This window comes from Diceros bicornis, assembly GCF_020826845.1.
Source record: "Diceros bicornis minor isolate mBicDic1 chromosome 3 unlocalized genomic scaffold, mDicBic1.mat.cur SUPER_3_unloc_1, whole genome shotgun sequence".
Classification (NCBI taxonomy): domain Eukaryota; kingdom Metazoa; phylum Chordata; class Mammalia; order Perissodactyla; family Rhinocerotidae; genus Diceros; species Diceros bicornis.
In genome coordinates, this window is record NW_026690897.1 from 3,106,129 (window position 1) to 3,124,376 (window position 18,248).

At 41.5% G+C, this 18,248-nt stretch overlaps 1 long non-coding RNA gene across 1 annotated transcript in view; it reads left to right on the forward strand.

The window, feature by feature from the left end:
- The window catches only part of LOC131402030 (uncharacterized), a 76,995-nt gene that overhangs the window by 51,240 nt on the left and 7,507 nt on the right, over positions 1-18,248 (forward strand). The window contains exons 2-3 of the long non-coding RNA XR_009218205.1: positions 13,610-13,724; positions 14,220-14,393. This is a non-coding gene — a long non-coding RNA (uncharacterized LOC131402030). The remainder of the gene's footprint in view (positions 1-13,609; positions 13,725-14,219; positions 14,394-18,248) is intronic.

The window sequence follows — 18,248 nt, forward strand, 5'->3', positions numbered from 1 at the left end:
GAATCTGCTCCCCAAATGTGAGCAGGGGCATTTACCTGCACACATGACACGGCAGATGGGCTGTGTTGTCCTCACAGAGCACCGCTCAGAGCCTCTTCAGAAGAGAGCTCGCCACTGAGCTGCAAGACCAGCAGCTGGCTGAAGGCCACCAGTGGCAGTGCTCCAGGAGGGAGCACATGGGGAGATTTGGGGTGGAGGGCGCTGGGCTGGCCTTTCCACTCTGTAGGCTCCTCCAGGGGCAGCCATGGCTCCCACCTCCCTGCTGGGCCAGTGAGGCTCCTGGGAGGGTCTCCTGCCTCTTTGGGCTTCCTTCTCCTTCACATCAGGCATCAGCCCCCACACCCCTCTCGCTCTCCTACACAGCTCAGCAGCCACTTCCCAAAGGACCCAACTGAGTAAGAAACCAAAAAAAGGTGCCAGGAGTAGAAAGGGAGAAATAGAAATGTTGTGCCTGCAGGAAAGATGAACTCTACATGGTCAAACCCCTTGGGGTCCCAGTGTCTCCATGATGAGCTCTCTGGATGTCATGTGTGTTCCTGGAAAAAAGGCTTTGCTGTATTGCATGTGTAGGAAGTAGCTTGTGCTTGCAGACATAGCATGAATGTTCCAGTGTGGGAATGAAGAGTGCGGCCAAATGGGGCGGCCACAGAGCCTTCGGCCCCAGCATTTCAAAAGGCAAGCATATGCTTTGGTTCATACTTTTTGAAGCTGAGGGCCAAGTTGTCACTGCTAGAAAAAGTCCCACCCCAAAACTAGAGACTATGGGCATTGACATCAAGTAGGTCAAGAAAGGATCAGATGCCCATAGACAGCCCGTGCTAGCAGTGTGTCCTGTCCAGCCAGCAGGCTCAGAGCCCCACATCTTGCCATCTGGGTCCTCAACCACTGGCATTTCTCAGGCCCGGCACTCGATCAAGGCCCTGCAAAGATGAGACCCTCAGATATGGAAACCCGTGAACACAATTCCTACAGGGATATTTTGTCATTTTGTTTTAATAATGCGGCACGTTAGCACCAAAAGTCTGTCTTATTTAAGGACATTTGGGGACAAATATTCTAAAGACTCAATCCATTCCTGAGAACTCCACCCTCTACTTTCCCACGCCTCCTGAGTGGTGCCTGCGATGGGTCTAAAGTATTCCTTAGCATCCTTTTCATCATTGCCCCTCTGGCACCTGCCACAGGCAGACACTCTATAGATGCAGGTGCACTGAATCCAGCCCAGCGTCTCGTCTGGGGTGGGGAAAGACAACAGCAATCAGAAGAATAATAATAAGTGAGCATCGGCACATACTATGTCTCCCTGAGTCCCCCTATCCAGGAGGCACTTGGCCCATGGTCACATAGCTGGTCGGGCCCGTCTGACTCCTAAGGCCCCAGCCTTGGCCCCTGCTCCCTGGGACTTCAGAGAGCCCAGAGCTGAATGGGAGTGAATGGGGTCACAGGAAGTGTGCTCTGGTGTTGCTGACACCGGCTAACCCAGCAATAGCTGTCATGCATCTCCAACATCCCCTCTCCTCTCAGGGCTCCTTCACCATCCATTTGGTCTCAGTTGTAAAGATGAAATGTGTCTAGTCAGGAGCAATGAATGACAGATGGAAGATGTTATTTCCCCCCCCAAAACATCCTCTGTTCTTTTGGAATTCCTGCAGTGCAACTTGGACCAGCAGGTTTGGGGAGCAGGTAAGCACCCCACTGGTTGCTGGTCTCCTCTTCCATCAGGCCGAGTGGAGGTGTTGGGGACGGGCTGGACAACACCTGGTGTGGGCCAGGGACTCTGACAGCCACTGGAGCCTAGGAGCACCCTCCTTCACCGTGCATCCACACAGACCAAGGCAAGGAACTGCCCTTGAGGATGGTGTCCAAGTCTTCATGGCTGGTTTCTCCTAAATTTTAAATGGCTCCAGGGGCTCCAAATCTTCCCCCGGTGGCCCTCCCATGCCAGGGTGCAGGGTTTTCCAGTCTGAAGTCTACAGCCTGCAAGGCTGCGTTTGGGCTCTGGATGGTCACCTGGATCCCACAGCAGCAACTAATCCCAGAAGGAGGTGAGGAGCTGTGAGAACCAAGGCTATTTTTGTTCTCACATGTTAATTTTGTAAACGTGTATGAGCTGTGCATTAGACACCAACTTTTAGTCACTCTCATCTGATCTTTCCACGTTTTTCTGCCCTCCAGATAACTCTTGTGTTGTCAAGCTACCAGACCATAGTAGTGTGTTTCCTCCTTCCAGGAGAGCTTCCTCTGCTGTGGGGTCCCACCTTGCCTATGGGTTCAGAAGTCCAAAAGAGAGATTGTCTTTTGAGTGAGTTGTCAGTGTCTCTGCATTCTGCCTCTGTCTTCCCCGGGCGAGGTTGAGCTGAGGCATGTGGAGCATCCCTGGGGCTCAAAGTTCACAGAGACTGGTACCCGACACCTGTCCCAAGGATCTAAAGGCAGAGACTGGCCAACTCCCAGGTCCTCAGGGCCACAGGGAGCTGTGTGAGGCTGTGCATGCTTCCCAAGCACCAGGCGTGAATGCTGGGAGGAGGCCCAGGCTGAGCTGTCTTCAGGGGGCCTCTGCCTACGATGAGAGTGGACCTCAGAGGCCAGGCCTGAAGGGCTGTCACAAGCTGTCAGCTCAGAGCACCATCACCTCTGTCCGGCGCTTGAGGACAGAGACCATCAGCTGGGGGGAGGGCTGAAGACCCACAAAAGCACTTCCTTAGAAATGGGGTAAGCATTTGGACCTCCACTGAGCCCAGTGGGCACCCAAAAGAAGAGTCAAGAAGGATTTTGCTTCTCTCTAGCCTTTCCTCTGTGGCCTGTGCTGGCCCCACAGGCTCATTTGGAAACCTGGTACACGTGGATGAGGGACAAGTACAGCAGCTGCAGCAGCACTGGTCTTTCCTTCTGTCCTGCTCCCTGCCCAGCTCCTGCCCCTCTGGTAACAGGACTAATGGGGACAGACTCTGTTCTTCTGCTCCCTGGTGTGGGCATCGGCCTGGAATCATGTTTTAAACCTGTTACTTTCCCAGTAAATGACCAGGTTAAGTATCTGAAGAGGTTGGAAGGGACTAACGGCCAGACATAGTTGGGTATGAGCTTGGACTTCTTCCTCTCTTTCTCCTGCAAAACTCACAGTGGTGGTCCCCAGGCTCACTGGCAGAGCCCAGGCAGGAGATGCTGCAGGCTGGGGTGGGTGTCCACTACTCGCTCAAGGAGAAGGGTGGAAACCAGGTTGGCATCCAGGCAGGGTGAGCCACCAGCCAGATAGCCACCATGGACAGGCTGCTTAGAGCTAATGCCCCAAAGTACGTGATCATAGAGCAGGGCGCCCTTGAAGACTCCAAGGAGGCAAGGCCAGTGTGCGCTTCTCGTTGAGCTTCAGGTGCTGAGAAAGACAGGTGGGTGGCACGCACAGACGCAGATGTGGCAAGAAAAATGAAGAGTCGAGAGCCAGGCAGGGCAGGGCACACTCAGAACTGCAGGACAAATTCCCTTTGATGCTCCTACATGCAAAACAACATGTATCAGTTTCTCTGAGACTAAAACAAGCGAAATCAGATGTTCTGTGCTGCTGCGGTTCCAAAGACTCTCTGAGGCGCCACCTGTGAAATGTGGCTACAAAAGGCTGCTGCTGGCCTTTTGTAGGCCTCTCCAACCAAAAGTGAACTCGGGTCACCCATCACCATAGCTGCCATCCTGGGTGCTTGAGCCCACCTGGGGGACTGTGGGGGGAGGGAGTCACCCCAGAAGACAAGGAGGAAAGAAGGAAATAACTCCACCCTAAATCTTGCAGTTCTGCCCAGAAACCAGTGCTGAAGTGACATTTCCCATGACCGGCTTGCACGTGCAGCCTCCACCCTCATGCCACACACACTCTGGGAAAACAGGGGGTGTGCGATAGGAAGAACCCTGCTACTTGTTCTAAAACTGATCAAATGTCGGAAAGCACTTCGTGAAGACTAACTGACTGCTCTAGGATTTCTGATGGATTTTTCTTTATAGTTTCAATCTCTTTTGTGAAAAAATTCCTGATTTCATTGAATTGTCTGTTTTCTTATATTTAATTGAGCTTTTTTGTGATAGCTATTTTGAATTCTCTGTCATTAAGGTTATACATTTCTGTGCTTTCAGGGTTGATTTCTGGGTGCTTGTCGTTTTCCTTTTGGTCTGGAGATTTAATATATTTCTTGGAAATCTTTTCTTGTCAGTACATGTGGATCTACCTTATTGTTTCTAATTGCTCTATAATATTCCACAGCATAGAATTACTATAATAGTTTTAGTGTAAAACTGCCATAGAAATAGTGATATTTTTGAAATTTAATTTTTTTATAATATTTTCTTTTTTTTTAATAACATTTGAGTGTGGGTTTTTTTGTTTGTTTCCTTGAAGTCGGAATTTTCTTTTTCTTTCTGTGTTGTGGTTGGTTTCAAGGAGGAACATGAACCTTCTTTGGTCATCTTCAGCCAGGTGTCTTCATTTATTTACTCGTATCTTTGCATAATCTAATTCCAAAGAAATTATGTTGTATTTGGCAGCATTTGGGAACTGTTTTATTGAAGAGATTATGAAATGTAGACTGATTTGTACTATTGTAAGCAGTCACTTGTATGACTGTTTTTGGATTTTTTTTGTTTTGTTTTGTTTTTTTGTGAGGATGATCAGCCGTGAGCTAACATTCATGCCAATCCTCCTCTTTTTGCTGAGGAAGACTGGCCCTGAGCTAACATCCATGCCCATCTTCCTCCACTTTATGTGGGACGCCGCCACAGCGCGGCCTGAGAAGTGGTGCCTCAATGTGCACCCGGGATCCGAACCCAGGCCGCCAGCAGCAGAGCGCACGCACTTAAACACTATGCTGCGGTACCGGCCTTCGGATAGTCTTCACTGTACACATACTTGTGCATTGAGACTTTTGAACTTTAAAATCATACCACTTTTGATTGTTACAGTGTCTTTTCAAACAGAAACATCAATTTTAAGCAGTTTCTATGAGAAAGGAAGCAGATACCATCCCTACTGGGACTAAGCACTGGTATGATTTGATTTAAGTTGCATGAGAAGTTGATGATTGTATCTAAAGTACCATTGTTGCTACTAATGTTATTACTACTACACTTACAACTCTGATAATGATACTAGTAATATAGTAAAAATATTTATTAAGTATTTATGTGCCAAGCACTTAGCATAGTGGTATCTCATATATCTAAATAGGCATTTTTACAATATCATCATTTACTTTCTCATTATTGATATTACATAATAATAGTCACGAATAGTCAAACCATGGTATAAGCAAAAGGTTAGAAACAAGCATTTGATTTACAAAAAGGAAGCTTTCCCATTCCTTTGGAGCTTCCTTAACCCTTCTTGAAGGAAGACAATTGCATCCTCTTGTGGGTATCACCAGTACTGCTTCGACTGGCTGACATACTTAGCTGTGTGACTTTGGGATATTAATAAATGTCTTTCAGCCTGTTTCCGTACAGTAGAATGGAGACAATATTGCTTACCTTGTAGGAATGTTAGGGTGAAATGAGAAAATATACATAAAGTGCCTGAGAACTTTTAGGTATTTAAAGTGAGCAACTTGAATTTTACCCATGTATAGCAATGATTGTCAACTGGGTTGGAGGAGATGACATGTTCTCCTATAGAAGCCTATCAGAATTTCTTTTATTGTTTTGGTGAGGAAGACCGGCCATGAGCTAACATCCTTTGCCAACCTTCCTCTCTTTTTTTTGCTTGAGGAAAATTGGCCCTGAGCTAACATCTGTGCCCATCTTCCTCTATTTTGTATGTGGAATGCTGCCACAGCATGGCTTGATGAGTGGTGTGTGCGTCTGTGCCCGGGATCCGAACCTGCAAACCTGGGGCCACTGCAGCAGAGCATGCAAATCACTATACCACTAGTCATCAGAATTTCTGAGTGAGGCCTTTTTAAAACCATATATGATCTCCCCCAAATGGACATTCTTTTCTCATCTTTTTCTTTCCTCCCCCTCTCAACTCTTGAACTATGGCTATGTCAAACAACTTTTCCTGATGAAAGACTTTTATGTTGGGATAGAGTGGAAGAAAGCTTGAGAACTTTTGATAAAAGTAGTAGTTTCCAACTTCCCTGTATCAGATCACTTGGGGATCTTTATCTAAGCAGATTCCCTGGCTGAACTACCTAACAGAAGTTCTCAAACTCTAGTATGCATGCACAAGAAGTGCAACTTCCTTTGGATTGCTGATAGTGAAAGGGAGAAGGGAGGGGGAGAGAGGAGAGAGATGAGTTTTGTGTTTAAGAATGAAGAATCCAGTTGACTTTCTGTAAATTTTTAAGGGTCGCATTCTGCTTTACTATGTCTCCTTGTAACTAACTACTCGCATTTATGCATTGTGAAAGATTGGATCTGTGAAGAAAAAATCACAGGGACTCACGCCCTGTTAAGGGAAATGCTCCTGACTAATAATGCCAAAAACCACTCTCCTAAACAACTCCAAGAAGGTATAGTAGATTGGTACTCCTTTTACCCCTTTAGTAGTGCAAAGAGATGTTAGGCTCATTGAAATCTTAAAATCATGCAGAATTTCCCTGGGGATATACTAACGTTTTCGTGAATATAATTTTAATATTTCTCTTTGAGTTTAAGGAGTTTTAACCATTTATTTCTGATATGCTTGTATCTGTTACCTCATAGGTCCTACGTTATATCACTGAACAGGTTGTGTGAAAGGTCGATAGAAAGAAGTCAGCAATAAGTGCCACGGAATAGAGCAACGGACTTGCGGTTACTGGATAGTGTTCTAGATCACCACTGTCAAGTAGAAATAAGACGCAAGACACACATATAATTTTAACATATAATTTGAAACTTTCTATAGCCACATTCAAGTAAAAAGAAAGGCAAAATTAATTTTAATAATTATTTTATTTAACCCAATATATCTAATATATTATTTCATCAGGTGCTCGATATAAACAACGATTAATGAGATATTTTACTGTTGTTCCATACTAACTCTTAGGAATCCAGTGTATATTTTATACTTACTGCACATCTCATTTTGGACTAGCTACATTTCAAGTGCTCAACAGCCAGATGTGGTTAGTGTCTGTTCTATTGAAGAGCACAGGATTGATATTATTGAATAACAGCGATCTGCTGAGTGCTTATAACCTATAAAGGGTCAACAAATTCCAATCTTTCAAATGAATGTGACTACCAAAGGCAATATTTGGGTATATTTTCATATTTCAATCCATTTTTAAAATCTTTCTGAATCACCAAGGAAATGAACCTTGTCTTTGGGTCACTAATGTGATTTCTTAAATGAGATAGGTTTTGTTCTTTGTGAAATAACTACACCTAAATGAATTTTTCTTAAAGTCCTTATTTTAAGTATGGCCAAAACTATGGCTAGGATTGAAAGTTTTACATTTAGAGCAACATTATTTTCTTGATTTGTTTGGCCTGTAGTCTGAGAGAGCAATGTTACTTCTTATTTGGTAAGCTGTATAGAATTTAGATTATGACTGCTAAGTTTCCCCTTTAGCATTTTCAGCTGTCCCAGTAAGACATATGGAAACGATACAGATTCTAGAACGCTTGACTCTACTCTCTGCCAGTGAACTTATACCATATGCAGAAGTATTAACATCCAATATGAACCAGCTATTGAATTCAGGGGTTCTGTGGAGAATGCTTCAAACAGTCAATAAACTATGCATGGTTCTTAATACCGTGATGCCTAGAAGGTAATTTCAGTGTATTGTTACACGTAATAGATAAGTGTATAGCAGTGATTATATACAATAACCTAAACTTAATGGTTGAAAAAAATTGTTGAGTGTTTAACAATATAAATCCCCTCTGAAGACTACTAATTAAAGAGTCATTATAACTTTCAGAAAAAGCATAAATTTGATCTTAAGAAACAGAGAGAAACTATAAAGTATTTCCTACTTGAGAAACTTTAAAAGTGAGTTCTCCTGTATAGGCATCTGTCATTTGTGGCTAATTGTGACTTAGATCACTGTTGTGTCTTGCATCATTGTGGTGGCTCCAAATTTTGCTGCACATTAAAATCACCTGGAGAGCTGTTAAAACTCTTGATCCCCAATTATAACCCATGCCAATTAAATCAGAATGTCTGCGGTTGGGAGTCAGGCATTAGTATTTTTTTTTAAGATTCCCCAGTTGATTCCATTATGCAGCAATGTTTAGAGAACACTTGATTAATTATTTCTTCTTTAGTCAAATGGGTCTCTGCTGGTCCATAGATTGCATCAGAAACACCCGGTCAGCTCTGAAAAACAGGATACTGGGCTGGCCTTCCCTGAGATATCAGATGCTTAATGTTCAATCAAGTAATTTCGATGTGAAAAATAAAAGCATACACTTAAAAAATACTGTAAGAATTTTCATATTTTTAAAAAAGGCAGTTTTGTAGTCTTCTAAGAATAAATACAGCGGTCCTGTGTTCTTTTGTTTTATTTTAAACTGAGGCTTTGGAATATTTTATGTGAGTAGGAAACCTCTAGGAGTTCAGAAAAGGTTGAAATAAATGGTTTCTAACTCAATGCAGCACACATTCTTGGATCAGTTTTCAAAGGCTGGTCAAAACCTGCTGTGTTTAAATAACAACATGCTGGTTTTCATCACATTTGTTGATGATGTAAACAAAATGTGTAACTATATTAGTAAATGTTAATATTCATGTATTTTTTATTTTATTTTTAATTTTTTGTTTATTGCAGTAACATTGGTTTAGAACATTGTAAAAATTTCAGGTGTACATCATTGTACTTCTATTTCCGCATAGAATACATCATGTTCACCACCAAAATACTAATTACAACCCATCACCACACACATGTACCGAATTATCCCTTTCACCCTCCTCCCTCGCCCCTTCCCCCCTGGTAACGACCAATCCAATCTCTGTCTCTATGTGTTTGTTTATTGTTGTTATTATCTACTACTTAATGAAGGAAATCATGTATTTTAAGTTAAGGTTACAACATTTGTCATAATGTGATCTTTTTATTCAAGTGAAAACAGAAGTGTGCAGCTATTTTGAATATTGGTTTATAAACATTCATATTCTTTATCAAATGAACTTGTAGTTTTTTGTGTTTTCTTTCACTACTGTTCACCTGAAAGGAACAGTTCAAGGGACTGGAATCCAGGACTGTCTTACTCCAGATCCTACGTGTATCCACTTCTGTTAACGCCACACACGTCAAATGGCCATACAAGGCTAGAGTCGGTTGAGAGCCTTAGGAATTGAGCGGAGGAAAATCGTAGTAGTTTCCCTGGAGCAGTAACATAAACGATTTGATATTTAAAAAATTGTAAAAGCAGAATAAAAATTTGAAGATATTTTTAAGTATTGATAAATTATCCTTCATTCCACTGTTTTAACAGTAAGTTACACTTTTTATACTTTCCCTCCATCTTTGCTTATGCATATATATTTTCACATAGTGGAATTCATAATACCCAGTAGGGAGTCTGCTTTCTTTCATTTAACTTTATATGAAATTTTTTTGCAAGTTGTTTACTTTTGATAATTATTTTATTGGCTTCATAATGATCAAACTGATATATCATAACCGTATAGGGTGCTATTACTAGACCGGGAGGTTGATGACTTTTTTCAGGATTACAATAGGCAATGTTCTCAATTTAGATATTTTTACTTTTTCTTTCTTTTGGATTACTCTTTTAGGGTAAATTTTTGAGCCTGAGATTACTAAATTAAAAGGTAGAATTTATTTTTAGCACTGTACATTTTGCAATTGGGGAAGATGCAGTAAAACTGAAAGGGAAGCAAACAAATCCACTCTCCTCCCGCTGCTCCCCCTGCAGCAAACCTCTCCCCACACTAGTTGCTCCAACTTGAGAAAATGTCTCTCTCACGTTTTACTTTTTTGAGACACTAGTATCGGAGCCAAGCTTAGGCTATTCAGAAATTGACAAAATCACAATTTGGAGAGATCACGATTAACTCCCTACCTTCGAGGAAGCTGAAGTGCACTTCGTGGCAAAGAAGAACAACCCGGTTTTAGGAGGGACAGAGGCGGATGAGCCTTGATGGAGCAGAAGTGACCGGGGCGGGAGCGCTCTAGAGCGTTGCTCTGGTTGAACTCGGTACACGGGGAAGCCTGGAACATCCTGAGGTTCTGCGGCCAGTCGTCAACCAGCCTTGTCGCCTGGCCGGGCTCAGGCGTCTGGCAGTTCCCGCCTCCGTCTGTGCGACACGCGGGCCGCCGTGAAGTTCGGAAACGTGAGCTGAGCGGCGCTGACGGGCGCTCTGGGAAGAACCCGGCGAGGCTTCAAAGGGTTTGCTTTCGCTTGGTCTACAGACCTGAAGAATGAGACTGCGAGTTTCCAAGGGAACGGATGCACGGGTTAAGTCGCCAGTTTCAAAATCTCAAAACGGAGAAGACTTTTCCTTTAAACCCTGCGGTCTGCGAGCATCCTTCGCTCTTCCAGCTTTCGCCTCCGGGCCACGAAATACTTTGCGCGGGTTTTTATTGCGGAGGCTTCCCTCGGGGGCCAGGGTTCCCGCCCCCTAACCTCACGCCGGGATTGGTTGCTTGGTTTCTGCTCTGGCGGGTGATTGGGTGCTGGGAGTTGAGGGGGCGGGAGGCGGGAATTCGTCCGGGAGCGCGCGGGCGCGCGGCCTGGAGAGAGCGGAGGAGGGAGCGGGTGAGGCGCCGGAGTCCGCGCTGGGCCGGAGTGGCAGCCCGGTGAGGAGGCGAGAGGGTTGGGGCCTCTCCTCTCTGCCAGGCTCCGCCGTGTGTGCTCGCGGATACCGTTTCCTTTTCTCCTGGGACTCGGAGCCCAGGCAGCGCTGCCTCGGTTTTCCTCAGAACAGGCCAGCCTGTCTCTCGTGGGGCAGCGCGCAGCCTGCCCGAAGGGAGCCTTCTGCTCTCGCCTGGCCGCCGTGCGGGCCGTCGGAGTGACCGCGTCCCGGGCCTCGGGGGTCTGAGCACGCGGAGGCCGGAGGGAGCCTGTCCCGACCCCCGGGGAGAGGGCCCGGGCCCCCTCGGTCCCCGCTGACTCGTGGTGGCGGGGGCGACTGCGGGAGGCGGATCGAGGCTCGTCCTTTATCCCCTGGGGGATTGCGGCGACTGCGGGCGGGGTGGATTTCTAGGCTGTATCTGAGGAACCAGCCAGCGTTGCGTTATTGGCTGGGGTGAAGGGGTTAGACTCCACCAAATCTCTTCTCGACTTGCACAGAGAGAATCACAGAATATTAGAACTGGGAAATACCTCAGAATAGTGGTTCTTAGCTTGTTTTGGAACACACAGGCTAGGGGTCAGGGTATAATTGCCTTCATAAGCTGTTGAATTGCTCTTTTAACCATCCCTCCATCCCCAGGTCGAATTTGCCGGGTTTTTTTCACTATTGCAAGGAAGTCCTCAGTTAATAACGGTGCATATCAGTCTCCCCTCTGTTTTCAGTTATTTTATTAGGATATAGTTCTGGGAATGAGAAATCCATGGACTTTCTCTTCAGAGAAACGCAGTCATGTACCAAGACTTCTGCACGCAATGGCAAGAGATCACAGTCTCAGACTTGCGTCTCTGGATCCTAGATTAAGCATAGGTGGTTTAGAAGAGGTGGGGATTAAAGTAGATCACCTCCTCTGTGTCAAGTACTGGAGTTTAGGCAAGTTCTATCCATTACCTTACTTAATTCTTAACTCAATGCCTGGCTAATTTTCGTCAAAACTCTATCAGGTGGATAATCTCATCTCCATTGCACAGATGAAGAAACAGACTGAGGTTCAGTGATTCACACAGTGGGACTCACACTTAGGCTTGCTTTACTCCAAAGCCCATCTTCTTTTCATTATACCCTTCTGACCTTTAAATCAGAATTATCAAGCACCTACTGTGTGCCAAGGCATTTTCTCCCTTACAACAGTTTTTCAATTAGGGATTATTACAGATAAGGATCTTAGTCTAGAGAAGTGAAGACATGATCAAGGAAACACATCTGAGTTGTGGGAACCTGATCTAGAACTCGTACTTCTACCTCCTGGTCCACAGCTTTGGCAGAGTAGGGATACAGATCCGGATTTGTCAGATTCCGAGACATGTTCTCAACCAGTGTGATGGTTAAGACTAGGAAATTCTTTTACTTGCATTTGTTTTGTTGATACATTTAGGAATCCCCTTTTTATTTCTAGACTTCTGTCCTAGTCTAGTTGGGTATCTGGTTTTCTTTGAATGGCATTGTTTCAGCCTTGATTTTCGTTTCTGCTGCAGTTAGGAATCTAAGTAAACAAGAAAGCGTGACTCTTCAATATGGTCTGAATGTACAGTTGGTGGGGTGAAGATGAACTTTCCTTGTAAAGCTTGTCCATCATAGCTTGCTATAATGAATTCTGCAAGTATCTTTCAGCAGTTAAGTCTTCATTAAGATAAAGATGCTGATAATTAATAACGTATACTGAATCTGTGACTACATTCATTTTCTCAGATAGTAAATGGATTGAAAATATTTGCTGGGTTCATGGAAGAACATGTCACCTTTCGAAAAATAATCCTGATCACTATAAACTGTATATGGTTAGGAGGCAAAGGAGAATATTCTGAAAACTATTCTCAGCTCATTTGGCACTTCTATTTACTTTACGGAATTACTACCTTCTACAAAGTATTTACTGTCTTTTACACAGAATACTATATTTCTCACCATATCTTTTGAGATGTTTCAATCATATAGAAAATTAATAGACAAATGAGTAAGCAAACTTTCCAGAGTTGTTCAATCTTAATATTTTGCCATATTTACTTTATACCTTGTTTGCAAGTAACATTGCTATTATGCTGAATTTATTCTTTTTCTTTCCTAGACGTGTTGTTATACTTTTGTTACATATGTATGTATCCGTAAACAATATAGAGCATTACTTTACCTGTTTTTAAACTTTGTACAATGATATGATACTGTACCTATATTTGTTCAGAAGTGTTTTTAGTTGCTTAACATTATTTTTAAGAAGTAGCCTTATTGATTGTTAATCTATTTTAATTGCTGTGTAGTATTCCATTGTATGAATATACCAGAATTTTTTATCCATTTTCCTTTCGACAGACATTTAAGTTGTTTACATTCTTTTGCAATTCTAAACAATGTTGCTCTGAACTTTCTTATGCATGTTTCCTTATGTTCCTGTGGGAAAGGTTTTGGATATATACATAGGACTGGACTTCCTAGTGTTGGATATCTTCAACTTTGCTAGAAATTGTTAATTTCTGTCCAAAGTGGTTGTAGTGATTTACACTCCCCCTAACAGAATCCTCCATTAAATTTTCATCCAAGATATTAGTGTACTCTAGTTTTACAGAAATGACGGTGCTTGCATCATTAAGGCACAAATAGCTTTGTTCATTTCTTTTATGCCCATATGTTTTTAAGTCCAACATAATTTTAGGGAGAAAGATAAAGGAATAAGGTCTAGATTGAACTAAATACTAATTCTCCCTTCTGCTATTGCTATGTTCCCTCAAGTACAAACTTACTTGTTGTGTTTGTACTTGTGATGGAGACAGACCTTAATGAAGTAAATTGTTTACTGATTTTTTTTTATTGTTTTTGTGTCAATAGATTGTCCGAGGATTAAAAAGTAAGCAGCATTGTTTGTTGGAGAGCCCTACAGAAAGTGGGAACAGCTTAGTCTTACTTTGTGCTGCTTTAGCGTGGCAACAGTCTCTTCTTCGTGGTGAGTATTTGGTTGATATATTCAGCTTGATTATTGGGACTTGAAAAAAATATAATAAAGTACTTTTCATCCAGAATGATTCATTTAAAGAAATAGCAGTAACTAAGAATATACTTTTGGTCTTTCTTTTAATCCTCCCTGCTTGATATTTTAATAAGTCTCAATATAAACGAATACTCAAGTGGTTGTGCCTTTATTACATTATTAATCTTTGACTATTATCTTTTTGTAAATTATGCAAATTGATGATAATTTCTCTGTAAATGTCTCTGACATCATAAGTGTTTCTCTCCTGTCCTAATTTCATGCTACAGATAGGGTGACCAACTTGTCCAGATTTGCCAGGTACTTTCCCAGGTTTAGCACTGAAAATCTTACAGCCTGGGAAACCTCCCAATCCAGGGCAAATTCGAGTGGTTGCTCACTGTAGCTGCAGAGGATGATTAATGTTTTTTGAATTAGAAATATTATAAATAGAGGTTCTTTCACTTTTAGGGAAGCCAGCGGATGAAAGCTTAAGCAAAAAAGCTGAAGTACCATTGTCACGTCGTTGTACGTGCCATTCAAAGAATTTTACAAACGATGGCGAGGACCGAGGAACTTCACGTCATTTCAACAGTCCAAGTATACCACCTTCTGAAAGAAATGGCACTTCATCAACTTGTCAAGGTAGGTTATATTTTTGCCTGGGTCTGTTGTATCTGTAATAGGAACCTTCATTACTGTTGTTATGAGACCTAATTTGATAAATTGGATGAGCATAATTAATTAGATACCTCCGTCTAATTTCTCTAGAATTATTTTTAGATAACACAAGAGTGGTCAGAAATCCTTGGACTACTTTATTCTTGGCTTGGCTTTTAATTGATTTGGACATTTTGCTAGCTTAAATCATTTTTTGAAGCAGGCAAGGCAAAATAAATGATATTCAGAAATTGCTGTTATTTGTAGGCAGGATTGTTAATTATAGGTTAGAATTTTAGAAAACATTGATTTGTATTGTAAGACAAAATCTAGTTAGCCTCATTCATTCTTGATAAGTTTGCATGAACTTCTGAAGCCAGTATCCTGCATGAGGATGAGATATGTTTTAGGTATGATCCTTGAGTAGTTCTAATTAGGTTTATTTAAGAGAAATATATTAAGAATAACATAAGACTATTCATTTTTAAAAAATATTTCTCTGGCTTTGACTATATGGAAAAGATTGATCGTTATTTGCCTAAGCCAGAAACCTAGGAGACATCCTGTACACGTTGCTCTACCTTATCTCTCCGTGCAAATCTCTATCTCCATTGACAACTCCCTGGTCCAAACTACCATCTCTTGTTTAGAGCATGCAATAACTTCTTTTCCTGCTTTCACTCATGCCATTCTTTAACTAATCACTGGCAGGGAGAAAAGAGGTGGCCATGACTGACTTAAGTCTCAACGTATCCACTTCCTAAAATCAAGAATGGAGTCATCTTCCTCTAAAGCACATGACTATGTGTGGAGGAGGGTGGCTGCTGGAACCCAAGTGTGATTCTGTTAGGAGTGAGGAAGAGGAGATGGAATAGTTACTGGAGAGGTGACCAATAGTGTTGTCTACACTGTTTTGACCCTTTTGACTTTCTTTCCATTCCTTCAAAGGGTCATGCTTTCTTCTTCCTCAGAGCCTTTGCTTGTGTTAGTGTCTCTTCTGAGGAAAGTTACATCTTCAACTTGTTATCCTCCTCTTCCATTAGGTGTCGCTTAAATGTCGCTTCCTTGAGGGAGCCATACTCACCTTTCCGTTAGATCAGATTTGGTTTCCCTGTTATTTTGTGTCATCTCACTGTGTTTGTCTCCTTCACAGCAATTGTCTGTGAAGTTTTTATTATCCATGTGTCTGTGTGCATCTTTTAATAATCTCTGCTTCCCCTAGCAGACTGTGTTCTCCATGAGGTCAGGAACCATGTCAGTTTGCTTACCATTGTAACCCTGGAACCTAGCAGAGTGCTTGGCATATAGTAGGTGCTAGGTAAATATTTGTTGTGTGAATGAATGGAGTTGATTTTGAGCTAATTATAAGAACTCTGGTTTACAATATTTATATACAACCTGTATTATTTTTAGAAAAGATTTATTGAAATATACTTCAGAAAACAAACTGCATTTATTTAAATGGTATGCTTTGATAAGTTATGACCTCCACCATAAGGTGTACCTCCATGAAACTTTAAGTCAGTGTCAAGATAGTGAACATATCCATTACCTTCAAAAGTTTTCTCATGCACATTTGTTATCCCTCCTTCCCACCCCTCTGTGACTTACTCTCCCCAAACAACCACTGATTTGCTTTCTATCACTATAGATTAGTTTGCATTTTCGAGAGTTTATATAAATGGAATCAGACATTTGTACACTGATTTTGTCTAGCTTCTGTCACTTAACATAATTCTTTTGAAATTCACCCATGTTGTGTGTATCAACAGTTTGTTCCTGTTGCGGAGTAATGTTCTGTTCTGTGGATATACTACAAATTGTTTATCCAGTCACGTGTTGATGTATATGTGAGTTGTTTCTAGTTTTAGGCTATTATGAATAAAGCTGCTATGAACATTTGTATGTAAGTCTTTGTTATGGACATGTACTTTCCTTTTTATGGGCAAATACCTAAGAGTGGAGTGAGTGGATCACTTATGTTTAACTCTTTAAGAAACTTCCAAACTGTTTCCCAAAGTGTTTATACATTATACCATTTTACATTCCCACCAGCAGTGTCCAAGAGTTCCCATTTCTGTACACCTTTGTTTACACTTGGTATGGTCAGTCTTGTCAGCCATTCTAATAGGCATGTAGTGTGGTATCTCATTGTGGTTTTAATCAGCATTCCCTGATAACTTATGATGTTGAGCATCTTTTCGTGTGCTTATTAGCCATCTGTATATCTTCTCTGATAAAATGTCTGTTCGAATCTTTTGCCTGTTTTTTTTTCTTATTGTTAAGTTTTGAGAGTTCTTTGTATATTTTGAATACAAGTGTTTTTCTATCAAATATAGTTTTAGGTTTTACCGTTAGGTCTAAAATCCATTTCGAGTTATTTTTGGTATATTGTGTGAGGTATGGATCCAAGTTCATTTATTTTGCCTATGGATATCTCATTGTTCAGCACCATTTATTGAAACGGCTATCCTTTATCCACTGCATTGCCTTTGTGCCTTGGTAAAAAATCAGTTGTCAATATATACACAACTTGCATTTTAACATCATCTTGGGTTAGGGCTGTTTAGAATAGTCTCTTGAAGCATCAGATGCGGTAAATCAGGGTTGTATTCTTTATATTTTTAAGCGAATTCTTTAATAAGATATAAGCTAAATACAGAAAAGCATACAAATCCTAAGTGTATAGCTTGATGAATTTTCAAAAAGTAAACACACTCGTGTATCTACCACCTAGATAAAAATAGGACATTCCCAACACCCTACAGCCCCTTCTCATGCTCTTTTCTAGTCACTGTCCTTTCTCTGCACAGGTATTTGCTCTCCTCCTTTCTGTCACCATTGATGAGTTTTGCCTCTTTATAGAAATGGAGTGATATCTGTACTCTTGAGTCTGCGTACTTTTGCTTAACATTGTATTTTGGGGATTCATTTGTGTTGTTGCATATAGTAGTAGTTCTTGTTGTGGTATATTATTTCCTTCTATGAACATATCACAGTTTATTAATCCGTTCTGCAGTTATTAGACATTTGGATGGTTTCTCCTTTAGGCTCTTAATGCTTTTATGAACATTCTTGTTCATTCTTTTGCAAATAGGTAAGTATTTTCTGTTGGCTATATCCCTAGGAATGGCATTGCTGGGCATAGTGTATGGATATGTTCAGCTATAGTAGAGACTGCCAACATTTTCCAAAGTGGTTGAACCAGTTTATGCAACCCCTTCACTACATCCAGTAGTATATGGGAATTACGTTGTTCAGCATTCTTGTTAACACTTGATATGTCCAGTCTTCTACAATTTTAGCCATTCTGGTGCATGGATGGTGTACTCATGAGTTTGAATTGGTATTTCTCTGGTGACTAATGAGGTTGAGAATCTTTATATATGTTTATTGGTCATTTGAATATTCCTTTTAGTGAATTGTCTATTCAGATTGCCCATATTTCTATTGGGTTGTTTCTTACTGATTTCTATGAGTTTTTTTTTTAATACCTTCTGGCTATGTCTTGTTTTTTTATAACTTTGTATTTTAAAGACTTAACCCCTCCAATAAGCTTCCTGCAAATGTCCCTGCTATAGAGAACAGGAAGATAAGCCTTTTGGTATATGCAAATAATGTGATTTTTTTTTTTAATGAATTGGGGTAAATCTCATTTGGCACAGGGCAGTTTGGTTTTTCTAAAACTAAATTATTGTTTTTGGTAGACGTTCCCTGGCCTTTAATGGGCCCATGCAAATTTGCCCCTTGATTTATTTGGGTCAGGGTTTCTCAAAAGTGGCACTATTAAAATTTGAATGGGATAATTCTTTGTTGTGGCAGCTGTCTTGTGCACTGTGG